This window comes from Petaurus breviceps, unplaced genomic scaffold, assembly GCF_028583685.1.
Source record: "Petaurus breviceps papuanus isolate PSGF00001 unplaced genomic scaffold, PetGlider_PUasm1.0 174, whole genome shotgun sequence".
In the NCBI taxonomy this organism is placed as follows: Eukaryota; Metazoa; Chordata; class Mammalia; order Diprotodontia; family Petauridae; genus Petaurus; species Petaurus breviceps.
Window position 1 is genome coordinate 22760803 of NW_027185761.1, and position 18543 is coordinate 22779345.

Consider the following 18543-nt stretch of genomic DNA (forward strand, 5'->3'; position numbering starts at 1 on the left):
GAGGAGGAAGAGGAAGAGGGAGAGGAAGAGGGGGAGGGGGAGGATGAGGAGGATGGGAGGAGGAGGAGGGAGAGGAGGGGGAGGAGGAGACCACAGATCTCAATAGTATTGACAGGAGTGAGTGTGGTACATGGAAAGACCACTAGATTTGGTCAGAGGACCTAGATTCAAATCCCAACTTTATCAATTACTATCTGTGTGACCTTAGATAACCTCTCTGGGCCTTGGCCTCCTCATCTGTGAAATGGGTTAGGGGATGGGGATCAGACTGGATTCCAGAGGACAGATGATAATGCACACTACCCCTCCCCTGATAGAGCAGAATGTGAACCCATTTCTGGACACTACCAATACAGGAACTTGTTTTGTTAGTCTATGCATATTTATTATAAAGGTTTTGTTTTTCTATTTTTTTTAATTGGAGGTGGGTGGGAGAGAAAATTTCTGCTTATTAAAAAACAGTAACACAAAATAAGTCATATTGGAAAAGTAAAATTGATTTGAATACCTGACCCTGATATTCCTTCCAGCTCTAACTCTACAATCTTATTCCAGAACTGGGCCCATATCTGGACCCTGTTCTGTTATTTACTTTCTGTGTTACCTTGGGCAAGTCATTTCAGCCTTGTGGGTCCCCCCCCCATTTATAAGAGGCTGGCCTGGGTAACCTTTGATATCCCTTCTAGTTCTAAACTGAAGACACGATGAGCCAAGGAGATACATAAATACTCAAGTGATGGGGTAAGGGCTCCTATAGGCCCATGTACAGGTCTGATAATGAGGCTTCAGATCCCTGGCACCCTGGGACCTTGGGAGGCAAAGACATCACTACCCCAGGCAACAGTGAGAATAAGCAAATTGTGGTTAGAAACACCCACCACCTCCTGGCTCTTGGAAAGGCCTGAAAGGCATACCAGGCTGTGGTTAGTCAGGTCCCTGAGGGACCTGACAGGCTGGCCACAGGGAAGGCCAGGGCACACCTGTACCACTAGGACCTGTTTTGATCTGCTCTCCCCACCCCCTCCACCCCTCCTGGCCCGGTGGACTCAGGGAACAGGAACAAAACCCCAGAACGAGCCCCAACCTGGGCCTTGGGAGGCAAACAATAGCAGGAAGGGCTGGTTTGCCCCCTGGGGAGGGATGGAGGTGAGGGGGGACCTAGTAGCATTAGTTCCCACAGTATAAGATAAAAGACACCCTGTTATTGTTCTCTCCCCTGTGAAAGGATCACGAGATTCTGAACTGGAAGAAAGCTAAGAGAACTTGGCAACCCCCATTTTGGACAGATGAAGAAGCTGAGACCCTGAAGGGTGACTTAACATGCCAGAGGTCATATAGTTTGTGAGGGGCAGAGATGCACTTCAAACCTATGGCCTCAAACTTGACCTCAAATCCAGGATTCTTTCACCAAGCACCAAGCTGCCTCTCAAAGGAGAGAACCCCTACTCCTGAGTGTAGAGATAAGAACACTGGCCTCAGAAACAGGCAATCTTGGGGTTTAGACCCAATGGTGACACAACCTGCATTAGCTGTCTCAAAAAGTAATGAGCTCCCTGTCACTGGAAGTATTCAGGCAGAGACCAAATGACCACCAGTCAGCGATATTATGGAGGTTGTGGGGTTCTTGCATTGGGCAGTAGGAGATGACTTCTAAGCCCCCTTCCAATTTAATATCCTATCGCCTTAGACAAGTCACTTTAACCCTGGGAGCCTCAGTTTCTCCATTTGTAAAATGTGGATGTGAATAACATGTTCCGCTTGGGACGGAAAAGAGATAAAAAGTGACTTCAAAATAAATGTTCTCGATATGATCTTTCATCTTTTGGTGAGGCTCATGCCTGCTACAGGAAAGTGAACAGGAATGTTGTGGCTGTGGTCATTCTGACCAGGTGAGGGGAAAATACTCTGATTCAAAATCCTATCAGCTTGGCCTTTAACAGGCTCATTTGCTTCTTTTTAAGAGCAATTTGGGTGTCTCTCCCGTTTCTTATTATTGGCAACCTTGTGTCCTCCACTTACCTACAGGTTTGTTTTGTCCACACTGTTCAATTGTAAGGCAGGGACAATGTCACCTTGTTGTTTTCCCTTATGTGGTTCCTGCCCTTGGCACAGTGACTAGTCCACACTAAGAATTAATAAATATTTGTTAAATTGAATTGAATAACCAAGTAGATGAAAAATATAGATCGTCCTGACTATGACATGCAGTTGGATGGATAGTCCATAGAAATGGCCCATCTGTGTGCGTGTGCACAGTGCCTGGAATATAGAAGTCATTTAATAAATATTTATTGATTGACTGTGTATTGTATTGATTGTGTGTGTAATAGCTTTAATATTATTTTTTAAAATAAATATATATGTACATTTTAATGCCAGGAAATTCCCCTCTCCATGGCATCTGAGTATTTATTTTGTGATCATTCAATTCAGCAGAAGCAAGGTGGGGAAGAGCATAGAGTGCCAGGTTGGTAATGGTGAAGGCCTGGCTTCAGCTCTGACTAGCTATGTGACCCTGGGCATGTCTCTTAATTTCTCTGTGCCCCAAGCAACTCCCTAGGTCTTCTGTACTAAGTCATAATGGGGTTGAAATCTGGGGTGATGGAGTTTCCAGGGTGTACCCACACTGACAAATCAGAGATTTCACTTATTCTTTGTGTAATTAAATTCAGCGAGCACTAATTAAATGTCTAACATGTGTAGACACCATGGTGATCAGGGCAGGGGAGAAGATATAAATGTGTGCTAACACATTGTTTTCTGTCTTCCTGAAACTGGGACCATGAGTTGGAAGGAAGTTAAAAAATCATCTCATTTGGGGCGGCTAGGTGACGCAGTGAATAGAGTACCAGCCCTGCAGAACCTGGGTTCAAATCCAACCTCAGACACTTGACACTTACTAGCCATGTGACCTTGGGCAAGTCACTTAACGCCAATTGCCCTCCCCTCCCCCCTCCAAAAAAAAGCAAAAAAAAAGTCATCTTATTTAAATCTTTCACTTTATAAGGGATAGAAAAGAGACTCACTGCTAAGCTACTTGCTCATAGCTGTTAAATATCAGAGACAGGAGAAGAGTCCAGTCCCCCACTCCCAATTATTCCACACCATGTACTCCAGTAATGGCAGCTTCCTGGCTGCTTCACGAGTAGGTTCTGTGGTTTTCAGCATCTAAGAGGGCCAGAGCCTTGGAAGGGAGAAGGCCATGCTCAGAAGAGTGCCCCTGTCCTTCCTATAGAGAGCAACAGAATCAGGTCCCAGGAAAAACTCTACCAAATCTGATGCCAACAAACCTTCATAGAAAACTCTCCATTTCTGGGTAGTTTTCTATGCTTTGGCTATGAAGGACAGTGGGAGAACGAAGCCAAATAAAACTCTAAATTGCCTGCCAGGTCTCCCTACGGTGACCCCCTCAGAGCCAGGCTCAGCCCAGGGTGTAGCTCTAAGTCTACACCCTGCCTTCTCGCCAGCTCCCAGCCCAGCAGCAGAAGGAACCACACTGGCCACCGTCTCAGTTCTGATTGGCTGGAGGCATTCTTGGCAGAGAAGACAGCTGGGGAGTGCTCACCCCCTGAGTTTGTGACAAGCAGGAGACAGAATTCTGTAAACTTGCTGTACTCCTGGGCAGGCTACTGTAGAGGGTGCTATATGCTAGGAATCTCTAAGAATCTTGCCTGGGACATAGGATAGTAACTATGCAGCTGAAAGGGACCTTAGCATTCAGCTTGTCCAAACCTTTCATTTTTATCTTTCCCTCTAAACCCTCTCCCACTCCCAACTTCCCTATTACTGTAGAGGGCACCACCATCCCCCACCCCTCAAGATCACAACCCAAGTCATCCAAGACCCCCCACTATCTCTTACCACCCCCCATTCCAAGCTGTTGCCAAGGTCTGTCGATGTCACTTTGTAGCATCTCTCAAATACCTTCTCTTCCTCCAACACCGCCTCCTCTCTGGTGCAGACCCTCCCCCCTCACACTTGGATTATTGCTATAGCTGCTGGGTTGGGGGGAGGGTCCTGCTGCCTCTAATCTCTCCCCACGCCAATCCACCCTCCATTCAGCCACCAGCATGAGTTTCCCCAAACACAGGTCCAACATGTCACACACCCCTGCCTGCCCCACTCAGCAAACTCCAGCATCTTCCTAATGCCTCTAGGAACAAATAGAAAATGTTCTATTTTGACATTGAGAGCCCTTCACCATGTAGCCCCCTCCTGCAATTCCAGCTTTACATCTTACTGCCCTCCACATAGTTTTTAATGCAGTGACAGGAGCCTCCTGACTGTCCATAAGTGAGACACTCCATCCCTCAGCCCTGGGCACCTCTCTGGCTTGCCCCGTGCCCGGGATGCTTTCCCTCCTCACCTCTGCCAATGGCTTTCCAGGGCTTCCTTTAAGTTGAAACTAAAATCTCATCTTCTACAGAAGCTTCTTCAGCCCCTCTTAATTACTGTGCCTTCCTTCCATCCCTGTTTATCCTGTATATGGCTTACTTTGTCTATATTTGTTTGCCTACTGTCTCCCTCATTAGACTGTCAGCTCCTTGAGGGCAGGGACTGTCTTTTGCTTCTTTTTGTAGCCCCAGTGCTTAGCACAGTAGTAGATGCTTAACAAATGTTTGCTGATTGATTTACTATAGAGGATGAAACTGGACCTGGAGAAAGCAAATGATATGCCCAAGGTCATACACATGGAGTCATGGAGGCAATATTTGAACTCATGTCCTCCAATTCCAGGTCCAGTGCTCTCTATGCTATACCAAGCTGCCATGGCAGTTGGTATAACATAGAGAGCACAGGACTCCAGCTCAGGTCTTCTAACACCAATTTTATTGAGTTCAATTCAATAAACATTTTAAGCTCCTACTGTGTGCATAGGCCCATAATAGGTCACAAAATCATAAGATTTCAGAGCTGGTTCTGGGGGATATCAGATTTAAAATCAGCTTTAGCCCAAGGTTTTTGTTATTCTATTGTTTTAGTCATCTCCTACTCTTCGTGACCTCATTTGGGGTTTTCTTGGCAAAAATACTGGAGTGGTTTTCCATTTCCTTCTCTTGTCCATTTTACAAACTGAGGCAAACAGGGTTAACTGACTTGTCCAGGGTCATACAGATAGTAAATATCTGAGACTGGATTTGAACTCAGGAATATGAGTCTTCCTGACTCCAGTCCCATCACTTTATCCACTACTGCCCCTTCTAATTCAAGAACATAGGTTGAATTCCCAGTATTGCTACATATTTTGACCTTGGGCAAGTCACAGTCAGTTTGGGCTTTGGTTTCCTTCCCTATAAAATGAGAGAGTTAGACTACATGTCCTCTCAGGCTCTTCCCAGTTCTGAATCTATGATCCTAGGAGATCTGATTCCATATCTGGAAATGACCAACTATCATTGAGACCACACTCAAAGTTCTTCCAATTGGGTAGAAACTTATGCTTTCCTAGCATAGCCTTCAAGAACCCAAGTTCAATTGTATACCACAATGATGGTTTGGGGAAAGGATGACTGATAATGACATGGTCCCAGAGGTCCTGGATCCATAGCAGTGATTCATTTAAAGTGTATCGTAGGGGCGGCCAGGTAGCACAATGAGTAAGAGCACCGGCCCCAGTGTTGGATGACCTGGGGATTGAATCCGGGCTCAGACACTTAGTACCCACCCAGAAACACCTGGCTGTGTAACCTTGAGCAAGTTACTTAACCCCAATTGCTTAAAAAAATAAAGTGTATTGTAAACTTTTCTTCAAGACTATTGAGATATTCTTGATCTCACCTTGTTCCAGGCATGGTGGCCTATCTTCTGTACCACACCATTATTAGAAGGAATGCCTTTTTTCTATAGGAAAGGAAACTTTTCCCTATTACTAGAAGTTTTGTAAAAGCCTTCCTGGAGATGAAATATTTTAAGTGGTTTTTCTCCTTGTATCTCTGAGTGTACTGAGACCAGACTGGTACAGAAGGAAGAAGAGGAAAGGAGTTTGAGCTGTAACAAAATGTGTTGAGCTTTGGTCCTTTTCAAATAAATAATAAAACTTTATGGAAAGTTATATGAGATCTCGGAGGCCCCATAAACTTTTCAACGACCTATGACGTCCTTTCAGTCTCATAATCCAAGCAGCGCTTGTCCCTGAGTGGTAGAGGGTAGCCAGCGCTGGATTTTTAGTCAAGATGATCTGAATTCAAATCCCAGATCTGACACTTACTCCTACCTCTGTGACCTTGGCTTGCTTCACCTTTCTTGGCCTCAGTTTCCTCTATAAAAAGGGAATGGCCTAGGTGATTGATGAGTTTCCTTCTAGTTCTAAAGCTCTATATAGTAACAAAGGATTGAGGGGTACCTTCCTGAAATTTTAGTCCAGAGTTAAGAATTTTGCTTTATGTCAAAGGAAGGGACAGGTTTATTTGTTAGGGGATTGTTAAATAAATCACTCATACCCCATCTCCTCCTACTTGAAAACCATTCATCCTCTCCCCTCCTTCTCTTTTTTCCCCTTTCTATCTCCTCTGTCACATCCCCTTCTTCTTTCTCCTTCCCTATTTTCTTTCTCGGTCACCATCCTTTTCCCCTTTGGCCCATACATCTCCTCTTATCATGCTTCCTTTCCCTCATCTCTTGTCCTTTTTCCCATCACCCCTTTCTCTTCCTCTCTGTTACCCTTTCATCTCTCTTTCCCTGTTTTCCTTCCCTCTCTGTCATTCCTGCTTCACTTTCTGGGTTTTTCTCTTTCCTCTCCCCCCACCCCAGCCCTATTCCTGGCTCCCTTCCATCTCCCCAGCTGCTAGTTAATGTGAGATGTGACCCTTTTAACAAAGTCCCAATATTAAAAAACCCCAAGATCTGGCTAACGAGAAAGGGCCGACGTTTCCTTCTCTTGGCAACTTGGCAGCTTCCTTTCCTTCTTGCTGTCTGGGAAGCAGAGGCTCATTATTGCTGGCTGCCTTTGATTTATCTAGGCTATATCCCCAGGAGAGCCATCTCCTTCTCCCTAGGGAGACTCAGAAGCAAGGAGAATCTGAAGAAGGTGTCTCTCTGACTCAGCCGGGCCCTGGCTATAATTAACCTTCTGATCCTGCCGCCTTCACATGCCTCCTGCCCGGATGACTCATTCAGGGCCCTCAAACACTTGGCAGAAAGAAAGAGTCCCAGTTTAAAGGGCCAACGCATCTTCTCAACCTACTAGGAGTCTAGTCACAAAGTCCCCTCTATTCTTTCATTCAACAAACAATTATTAGGCACCTACTGCACGGAAAGACTTGTTTTAGGCACTGTGGATACAAGAACAAAAGTTAAACAATCAAAGGGCATTGTGTTCAGTTCTGGGGATACAAAGGACGTTAAAAACACTCTGCCTTCAAGAAGCTTTCATTCTAATAGAGAAACAACATGTAAATACTTAGGTGCACATGATACAGGAATGGAATAGATTAGAAGTAATCTCAGAGGGGAAAGTATTAGATAACAGAGCCAGACCTGAGAAGGCATCTAGGTCTTCCTTCTCATTTTATGGAGGAAGAAACTGAGAGCAGGACATACAAAAAGAAAGGATGGGAGAGGGCACTGAGCCACTCAAGGCCTCCAGGTAGGGAAGAGACCTCAGGCCCTCTCTCACCCTAAGCCAACATGATGCCAAAGCTAGGGCCCCCACTCCTTCTTCTATGGTTCCCATTCTTTCTTGCTTCTAGATGAAAAAGATTAGAGATGGCAGTGACCCATCTGTAAAAGGTGTAAAAGGTCAAGAAAGGAGACCACCAGGAAGTCCAGGAGTGGAGTTCATGCTGGACTTTGTGTCCAGAATCAAGGCCCCAGAGGAATGGCCTTCCTGAACTAGCCCCAAATCTAGACCTGCAGAAGCTGATACTCAGACTCATGGAACAGCTATGCTACATTTGGACATGAATTTGTTGGGATCAATGCCGTACAAAAACCACATTACTCTCTTCAAGTATAGGGGAGGATGTGCCTTCCCCCATGTTGGGGGAAACATGCTTCTGTGATTGCTGTATCTGCAAAGAAACTCCCTTTATAAGGCCATTTTTAAGAGGTGCAGGGAGCAGGATAGAGATTGGGTTGAAGGATGTGATGTAGATCAACTCTAAAAGATTTGGTAACTGATTGGGTATGGAGGCTATGGGAAATAAAAAAAAAAAACCAAGTTCGTTGTTCCAATGTTGTGAACTTGGAAGCCTCCGGAGAAAGTGATCTCCTCAGTAGGAATAGGGAAGTTTGAAGGAAAAGCAAGTTTGGGGGGCACTTGGGGATCACAGATTTGGAGACGGAGGGGCAAATTCTGATTTAGAAGCATTGAATTTGAGATGCCCATAGGGCAGCTGCATGGAGATACTTAGCAGACTACGAGAGATAATCAACTAGAGGTCAGGAAAGCAATTTTATTGGAAAGTCACTAGCACAGAGATGATAATTAGACCCATAGGAGCAAGGAATATGGTATAGAGAGAGCAAAGAGGGCTCTGAATGGAACCTTAGGGGCTCAGTAGGCAGGACAGGGATAAGCAAAGGAGATTTAGGAGTGGTCAAACAGGTAAAAGGAAAACCAGGAGAACAATGAGACCAAAGGATGAAACAACATCCAGGAAGATGGCAGTGGCTGGCTGTCTCATGAGCTAACTCAGCAAGCTGGGTGAAGACTGAGAAAAGTCCATCAGATTTAGCAGTTAAGAGGTCACCAGTAACCTTGGAGATGGAAATTTCAGTAGAGTATTGAGGTCAGAAGCCAGATTGAAAGAGCTGAAGAGTGTGGAGGCGGTAGGGCAATAAAGACGGTGACTTTCTAGGTGCCTGACAGTGACAGGGAAGAGACAAAGACATGGGACAATAGACTGATAATGATGATGATAATAGCTCACATTAATGTGGCATTTCAAGCTTGCACAGAATTTTACACATATTAATTTGATCCTCACAACCAGCTTGTTAAGAAGGGTTGAGGAAACAGGCATAGAGAGGTCCCCACACTGTGTGGCACATCTGTAGGCAATGAAGAAACAACCAATAGAAAGGGAACAACCAAAGACAGGATGGGATGGGGCAGCTAGGTGTTGGAGTCAGGAGAACCTGAGTTCAAATGTGACCTCAGGCACTTACTAACTGTGTGATCCTGGGTGAACTGGAGAAGGAAATGGTAAACCACTCCAGTATCTCTGCCAAGAAAACCCCAAATGAGGTCACAAAGAGTCGGACAGGAATGAAATGACTTAGTAACAACAGAGACAAGAGGGAGATGGATGATTGATGAGATGAAATCTTGGAGGAAACAGGAGGAGAGGGGACGGGGGGCACAGAGGGGTTGGGGCTGACTTGGAGAAAGCGTCTATCTTCCCCAGAATGGGAGCAAAGGAGAAACAGATAAGTGATGAAGTAAGGTACGATATGGGGGGGGGGGGGGCATCGGGGTGAGGTGAGGTAGCTCCTAAGGGATGACCTTAGCATATTTCCTTAGTTAAACTGGAGTAGGAAGCAACTACAGAGAACTAGAGGATGAGTGGCATAGGAGGGTCAAGGAAGAAAGAGAATGTTCTCAACAGTAACCTTGGGGAACATAACAGAGACTCACTCAGGAAAGAATAAAAGGAAAAGACAGGCACCTAAGATCTGTCATTTAGGGAAAATATCTGAGAGGACTTTCTTACTAAACCAGCCTCAGGTATAACTTTAGGCAATCTACTTCATTTCTCATTAGTAAAAGGAGAGGGCTGGGGGGAGGTTAGTCTTTTTTGATTTGATCCCATTTTTAAAATTTTGATTTGATTTCAGTTGATCCTGTTTGAGGTTTTCTTGACAGATACTAGAGGGGTTTGCCATTTCCTTCTCCAGCTCATTTTACAGATGAGGAAATTGAGGCAAACAGCCAAGTGACTTGCCCAGGGTCACACAGGGCAGTAAATGTCTGAACTCTGTCAGGTCTTCTTGACTCTAGGCCTGGTGCTCTATCTAACGTGCCAGCCAGTAGCCCATAAGGTTGGCCTGAGGTTCCTTCCAGCTCTAAATCAAGAATCCTGTAATCACTAGAGGAGCACATTGAACAATAATTTGGAGAATGTATGTCAATACTAAGGACACACTCACTTCCCACATTGCCAGGTTCAAGGAACAAACCTCAACGGTACCAAAGTCAGAAACACAGATTTCAGATTTCATCTTGAACTCACAGCTCCTACACTCCCTCATTCAATTCAATCAGCATTTATTAAATGTCTGTTGTGCATAAGGCACTGGGCTATATGTTCATGATACAAACATGAAATAAAATATAGTCCTTGCCTTGCCCTTGGAGAGGCAGCGTTCTAGAGAAGACATGGAAATAGACTTGGAGTCAGAATGGCCTGGGTTCAAATGTTGCCTCAGACTTCTTTTTCCAATTTTTAACATTTTATTTATTTATCTATCTATTTATTTATTTGTTTGTTTGTTTGTTTTTTAAGCAATTGGGGTTAAGTAACTTGCTCAAGGTTACACGGCCAGTTATTATCTCTGGGTGTGGTGCTGAGCCTCTGAGCCCGGATTTGATCCAGGTCATCCAGACACTGGAGCCGGTGCTCTTACTCGCTGAGCCACCTGGCCGCCCAATTTTTAACATTTTAATGTAAAGTTTTTAGTTCTAAATTCTATCCCTCCCTCTCACCCCATCGTAAGCAATAAGATACAGATTATACATATGCAATTATGTAAAACCTTTCCATATTAGTCATTTTGTACAAGAAGACTCTAAAAGAAAAAAAAGTGAAAAATAGCATGCTTCAGTCTGTATTCAAACAATATCAGTTCTTCCTCTGAAGGCAGATAGTATGCTTTATCATTAACCCTTTGGGATTGTCTTGGATCATTGTATTATTGAGAATAACTAAGTCATTGACAATTCTTCATCGTACAATGTTACTGTTACTATGTATAACATTCTCCTGGTTCTGCTCACATCACTATACATCAGTTCATGTAAGTCTTTCCAGGTTTTCCTGAAAGCATCCTGCTTGTCATTTCTTTTTTTTCCCCAGACTTTAGGAACTTTTATTGGCCATTTCCCATACCAGGAAGTCTCTTTTTTTTTTTTAATTTTTTATATGCTTGTCATTTCTTATAGCACAATAATATTCCATTACAATCATATACCACAGCTTGTTCAGCCATTCCTGAATTGATGGATATACCTTCAATTTCTAATTCTTTGCCACCATAAAAGGAGTTGCTATAAATATTTTTATACAAATCGGTCCTTTTCTCTTTTTCATGATCTCTTTGAGATACAGACCTAGTAATGGTATTGCTAGATCAAAGGGTATACACAGTCTGGTTACCCTTTGGCTGTAATTCCAAATTGCTCTCCAGAATAGTGGGATCAGTTCACAATTCCACCAACAGTGCATTAGTGTCCCAGTTTTCCTATACCCCCTCCACATCCAACATTTTCCTTTTTTTTGTCATATTAGCAAATCTCATAGGTGTGAGGTGGTACCTCAGAGTTGTTTTAATTTGCATTTCTCTAATCAATAGGGATTTAGAGCATTTTTTCATATGACCATAGATAGCTCTGATTTGTCTCATGTGCCCATTTTTATCTTATCTTGGTATACAATGAGATGTTATGTGTTTCTAGTTTCTGCTATATTGTTTTCCAATAGCTTTTCTTTTTATCAAATAATGAGGTTTTTTTTCCCCAAAAAAGCTAGGATCTTTGGATTTATCATATATAAGATTATTACAGTCATTTACAATAATATAATTTGTAACTAATCTATTCCACTGATATAACACTCTATTTCTTAGCCAATACCAGATTGTTTCAATAATTACTGCTTTATAATACACTATGAGATCTGGTATAGTCAGGCTACCTTTTTTTGCATTTTTTTCATGGATTCCTTTGATACCTGAGCTTTTGTTCTTCCTTATTAATTTTGTTATTTTTTTCTAACTCCATAAAATAATTTTTGATAATTTGATTGGTATGGTACTGAATAAATAGATTAATTTAGGTAGAATTGTCATTTTTATTATATTGGTTTGGCCTACCCATGAGCAATGAATGTTTAGATCTGACTTTATTTTTGTAAAAAGTGTGTTATAGTTGTGTTCATATAGTTTCTGGGTTTGTCTTCTGCCGAAGACTCTTACTAGCCATGTGACCAGGGTGGAACCACTTCAACTCAAATACCACTCTGTGACCATGGGCCAATCCTTTACTCTCTCTGAGCCTCAAGTTTCCTCATTTATAAAATGGGGGTAATTCTACTTACTCTAGTTGCTTGCTATGAGGAAGTAGACGTGAGAACTACTAAGAGCCTTTTTTTTTTTTTTTTCAGAAATGGACCTTTCAGGGGCTCCCTGGGAATAGAGAATTGAAGGATGAAAGTATTAAAAGAAAAAAAATTGTTAGTTATTAGGGTGGCTTTGGAGGTTCTGAGACTCTGGACAGGCAAATTTGATATGTGGGCCCAAGGATCATGTTGTAGCAGATGATTTATTGGGGTGAGCAGGAAGTGGGGGAGGAAGCCTCCACCCTATGGTCCTACTCTCCTGACTGCTAAGTTTCTGGCTGGACCACCATTTTGTGAGGGACCTTATTCATTCTTAATTCACTCCTAACTCTCTCTCAGTATTTCTGCATCTCATTGACAGATGATGCTGATCTTTCCACTGCCCTACAAAGAGAGGTTCATTGTTTTGACAAATACAGATTAAAAGTAATTAGGGATAGGTCTGTTTATTAAAAAAAAATAAATAGACTAACTAGAAGGTAGGTTTAACCCAGAGGTAGGGAACCTGCAGTCACATGTGGCCCTCTAGGTCCTCAAGTGAGGCCCTTTGACTGAATCCAAACTTCACAGAACAAATCCCTTTAATAAAAGAATTTTTTTCTGTAAAACTTGGACTCAGTCAAAAGGCTACACCCAAGGACCTAGAATGCCACATGTGGCTTGGAGGCCACAGGTTACCCACCCCTGGACCAATACTGGGAGAGATCATATAAAATAAATTCAAAAGCTAGTAAAGAGTCCAGGGAAAGTAGCAGGGAAATCCAATTAGAGTCCAAAGAATATACTCCTACTGCATCCAGCAGTGACAGGTATCTGTCCTTGATCCACACTGTGCCCACCCCTTTGAGAGGGGTATGGCATAGGATGGGGGAAAAAAAGGGGGGTGGGAAGGCTTTGAAATCCAACTTCTTTTCCTTCCCAAATTTACCATAGACCAACCTGTGAATGAATGAATGAATGAACAAACAAAAAATCATTAAGTATTAACTATGTGCCAAGTACTGTGAAAAGGGATGAATATACATATCATGGAAAATGAAATCAGGGCCTGTTCTCCAAGGGTTTACATTCTAAAGTCATCTAGTCCAACATCTTTCTTTTATGTTAGTGTGCTGTATAAATGGCTTTAAAAAACCAAAACAAAACATTGTACTTTAAGTAAAAACTGAAGTACATAATAGCAATGCAGCTGTTAGGCTCCAGGATGTCAGAGCTGGAAGGGACTGTGGTGATCAGTTGGGCCAACCCCCTCATTTTGCAGATGAAGATCCTAGGGTGAAGACACTTTACTGGAGAGGTTAAGAATTTTTAACTTTTCAAGGTCACACGCTCCTTTGGAAAAAAAAAAACTGGCTGTCTTTGGAGAGTCAGCACAGCTTTCTGGCCTTCTTCCTTCATCTGAGAAATTTTGACAGATGGGTGAGCCACTACTTCTGGGCTCTGAGCCGAAACCAGTCTAAAAGCTCATGGCCCATGTAGAACCAGGAAGCAGACGGATTCTATACACTGAAAGGCCATTCCACATCAAACTCATACAGACAGCTTCCTAGCACCAAAGATGCTCCCATACTGTTCTCAGAGGCAAAGCCCCTGGGAACTCTGCATTTTAATATCCCTTAATCTACAAGATTTGAAAGGCAGTGGTGGTGAGACACAGAAACTCCTATTTTCAATGTTCTCTGTCTTGTGCCAAAGAGAGAAGAAATGGGCATCTGCCCACGGTCTTACCTGTATAGACAGCCATGTGGTGCTAGATTGAGGTAAACAAGGAAAGGTCAGTGTGTTTTTGTTCCTAGACAATATACACAATAAAAGAAAGAATGTGGCCCAGATGTCTCACCTGTTCTTTTGTTCTAGCCTTAACTTCATTTGCATGCAAATTAAAGAGTATCTTGGGAATGAGATAGATCCCACACAACTCCTATTGAGTCAAGGGAGGTGGTACAGAATATCTAAAATAAATTTGGGGGTTAGCAGGTTTATAGTCAGGAATATTTTGTTTTTGTTCAGTTGTGTCCAACTCTTCCTGACCCCATTTGAGGTTTTCTTGGCAAAGATACTGGAGTGGTTTACCATTTTCTTCTTCAATTCATTTTACAGATGAGGAAATTGAGGCAAACAGGGTTAAGTGATTTGTCCAAGGTCACACAACTAGTAAATGTCTGAGGCCAGATCAGAACTCAGGAAAATGAGTCTTCCTGACTCCAGGTCCAGTACTCTGTCCACTTTGGAATTTAGCTGCTCAATCATGAATGTAACGAAAAGTAAAAGGAGTTGTCTATCCACTGGTGTTTGCTGGGATCTTGCCCCTTAAATCAGCCCACACTAAAACAATAAAAAAACCAATCTTAGATTAGACAAAATTCTGCTGCTTTTGTTGGCTGTCCTAGATGTGTATGGTTAGCTCATAGCCTTAGCTCTACAGCTAAGAATTCTTCTGCAAGAACAATATCTTCCTGGTCTAGTCAAGGAGAGGCTTTCTAGTTACTGCACCGTTGTAACTGCAATTGGAGAGCCTAAAAGAACATCAGTTTGCCCTCATCAGGGAGAGGCTTTCTAGCCACTGCACACTAATAGAGGGGATCAGAGGTTAGAAGGTGGCCCTGTACAGCTGAAGCCCCACAAAGGATAGCAGAGGATAGCTTGGTGTTCACAAGCCTAGCAGAGAAGGACCAGCAGTGATACCATAATGGAGAGTAGAGATGCAGTGAGTGCCCAAAAGAGAGCAGAGATGTGAAGTCTACAGGGAATGCTGTGATGCACAATCCCTAGGTAATTCTGCATCATAAAGCTGTGCATTGATTTGTGTGCCCTCTGTAAAGGCAGCCTGTCCACAGGAGTTGCTCGAATGTAACCCCAGGCCACATGTATCTCCTATGCCCGTGCCATCATGGGTCACATATATTCTGTATGTGTGTGCCCTAACCCCTGCTGGGAGGGTGTGTTCCTTGTATCCAAAGGGGAATCTTTTGTCACATTATTTGCTATGCCCTTTGACTTAAACATCTTTTGTTTTTAATTAATTTAACATCTGGCTGACTGGTAAAAGTAAACCTATTACTGTGAGTTATGGTATTAACTGAGGGCTAATCTCGCTTTGAACTCGGGGTCATTTTACTTAAGGTCCACAGATGCAACACCTACAAATGCAGCTTTATTTCCCAAAAGTAAGCAGGCTTCAGTTCTCTGCCATTTAATACTTGACAAGGAATCAAGAAGGCATTTCTTCTCTCTTTTCATTCCCCTTAGGACCAAAACATACTTTCTCTGTTTCAAGTCACTTGTTTGACACACCTTCCATAAAGTCCTCCATAATCTGTCCTCACTTTACATATCCAACTCTTTATAGGATCACAGTGACCTTAGAGTTCATCTAGTCTAGGCCTTTCATTTTACAGATGAGGAAACTGAGGCTCCGTCAGTTAAATTACTTTCCCAAGATCACACAGTTAGTAAATAGAAGAGCTGGGATTTTAAAACAAGTTCTCTGACTCTTAAAATACCACCTTCCTTATACCATATGCCATTACTCTCTTTCTCCAGACCCAGGTTGCTTAGGTGGTGGTCTACTACACAGAGCACTGAGCCTGGAGTCAGGAAAACCTGAGTTCAAATCTAGCCTGAGATGCTTACTTGCTGTGTGACCCTCACCAACTCACTTAACCATGTTTGCCTCAGTTTCCTCATCTACAAAGTGGGGATAATAATAGCACCTACATTCCAGGATTCTTATGAGGATCAAATGAGAAAATAATTATAATGTGCTTAGCACATAGTAGGTGCTCTATAAATGCCAGCTATGAAGTGTCTTGGCTAGGGTCACACAACTAGGAAGCTTTAGAGCCAGGATCCTAAGCCAGGCTTTTTAGACTTCTTCATAACTCACACCATGGCAAGCATTTGAATCACAAGAGGGAAACGAAACAGTTTGGTATCAATAGCAGAGCAGCTGCTGCAAAGAGCCATCATAAACATTAAGCATGTCCTGGGGCAGAAATCTCTGATATAGAAAAGAGTGCAGCCTGAAAAAGAGGAAATCTGGAAGATGATAGAAAAGTTCCCTCTGAAACACAGCTGGTTTGCAAGACATCTGGATATTCCTATGAGTTTGCTCAGGGGTTTCCAATTATTTACGAAGCAAGACAGGGTTTCCTAAATAACTGAAGGAAATCAGAAGGTCTTATAGTATAGCAGAAAGAGCAATGACTTGGAATCAAATGAGGGAAGTCTCTGTGACTTACAGCCTTGATGGACCTCTGACAAATGGGTTTCCTGATCAATAAAATGAGGGGGTTTCCAAGGAGGTTAAAGAAAGTCCCCGGACAGACCAACATATTCTCAGTTGTACTTTCTCTGAATGAATGAATGAATGAATAGATGAATGGATGGGTGAATGGATGGATGGATGAATGAGTGAAAAAGTATTTAAGTGTTAACTATGTGCCAAGATCTATGCAAAGGAATGAATATACAAATTAAAAACAAGGAGCTTACATTTTTTTTTGGGGGGGGAAGGTAGGGCAATTAGGATTAAGTGACTTGCCCAAGGTCACAAGGCTAGTTTTTGTGTTAAGTGTCTGAGGTCGGATTTGAACTAAGGTCCTCCTGACTCCAGGGCTGATGCCATGTAGCTGCCCCAGGTTTTACATTCTAATAGATGGAGACAGCTCATATTGTGGGGTTTCAGTTGCAGTACATATGGGAAGGGCCAGTATTCCTTAGGATGGAATGGCAAAGCAGATGGTAAAACATTTTCTTTAATGTCATTCCCACTAATAAAACCACATTTGGCATTGAGTGGACACTGAACCACTTGACAATGCCAAGGATTTTGACAGTGTAAGAATGTCCATTTCTGAGTCTTTAGTAGCTGTGGCTTCTGAGGATGCATGGGCTGTATCATCACAGAAGGTGGATCCTTCTATGAAGGCTTCAGAGACTGGTCTAGAAGTACAATCTCTGGTTTGAGAACCATTACTACCTCCTGGGACTCTTGGGCTTACCTGCCCTTTTAGTGGCAATTGATTGGGAGCTGATAGTGGTGCCAAAAATGGCAGACCTCTTCTCAACAAAGGTTGCCCTCTTTTATGATGGTTGTGATAGGAAAACACTGGATTTTACATGGTTTTCCATGTATAATGAATGGGTATCATATTACTTGTATGGCGGAGGGGCTGGACAGAAGGAGAGAATTTGGAACTGAAAAAATGTTTAATGAATAAGGAAGGAAGGAAAGAAGGGAGGAAGGAAAGGAGGGAGGGAGGGAAAAGAAGCAAGGAAAGAAGAAAGGAAGGAAAGAAAAAAATAAAAAGAAAGAAAGAAGAAAGGAAAGAAGGAAGAAAGAAAAAGATTTGACATAGAGTGGGTTCCATTGATTAGATAATGGCAGTAAAATGGCATTTGACTATAATAGAAGTAATTAGGCAGTAGGAAATAAAGATGACAAGGAATTCAAAGAAACATGGGAAGACTTGTATGAACATATGCAGAAGAAAGTAAGCAGCACACACACACACACACACACACACTCACAAAACATCTGCACAAGTACTACAATAATGGGAAGAAAAATACCATTGCAAGAAAGTCATACTCTGATTAATATTGGTGACCAAACTCAATCCCAGAGAAATGAAACCTACAGACCTTCTCTTGGTTAAATGGAATTGAGAGACAATGGGAGGAGGTCTCAGAAGCTGTCTCTATCAGTTTGTTTTTAATATGTTTTTCCTTGTTACAAAGGAGAGTTCCACTGGGTGGGGATAGACATTGGGATATGATTATGATGAAAAAGAAAAGGTGCCAACAAAACTTAAAAATAAAAAGGAGTTTGATCTTTGGTTCCTTCCAGGTCCCAATCCTATAATCCCCAAAAGCTAGTTTGGGTTTTACGACTACTAGGACAGAATTAGATTAAACCTATCTCTTCCTGAGTGATGAATAAGTCTCTTAGCCCATCCTCATTAGGCAGTGGAGGAGAAAAACATCACCATCCCCATCACCCTTGAGGCACCCACAGTGTAAGTAATTTTGGATGGGAATGGTGCCAGCAACTCAACTGCTCCCGAGGTGACAATTACTATGATCAAGGCAAAGAAATGACATTACCCAAGCCGATTAAGTGACGTCATTAACCAGCCTAGCTCTTAGATGGGATTAAGCACCTGTGAATACATTTTCTAAGCAGATTGTCAATATCAGGGCACATGCCATCTAAATGCTGTCACTGCTGCCCAGTCAAATGAAGGAGAAGGTCAATCAGCTCCTG

General features: G+C 42.7%; 1 protein-coding gene across 1 annotated transcript in view; it reads right to left on the reverse strand.

Annotated features, from left to right (window-relative positions):
* Positions 1-18543, reverse strand: part of SYN2 (synapsin II) — a 256865-nt gene that overhangs the window by 135727 nt on the left and 102595 nt on the right. The gene's annotated exons all lie outside the window — the stretch shown is intronic.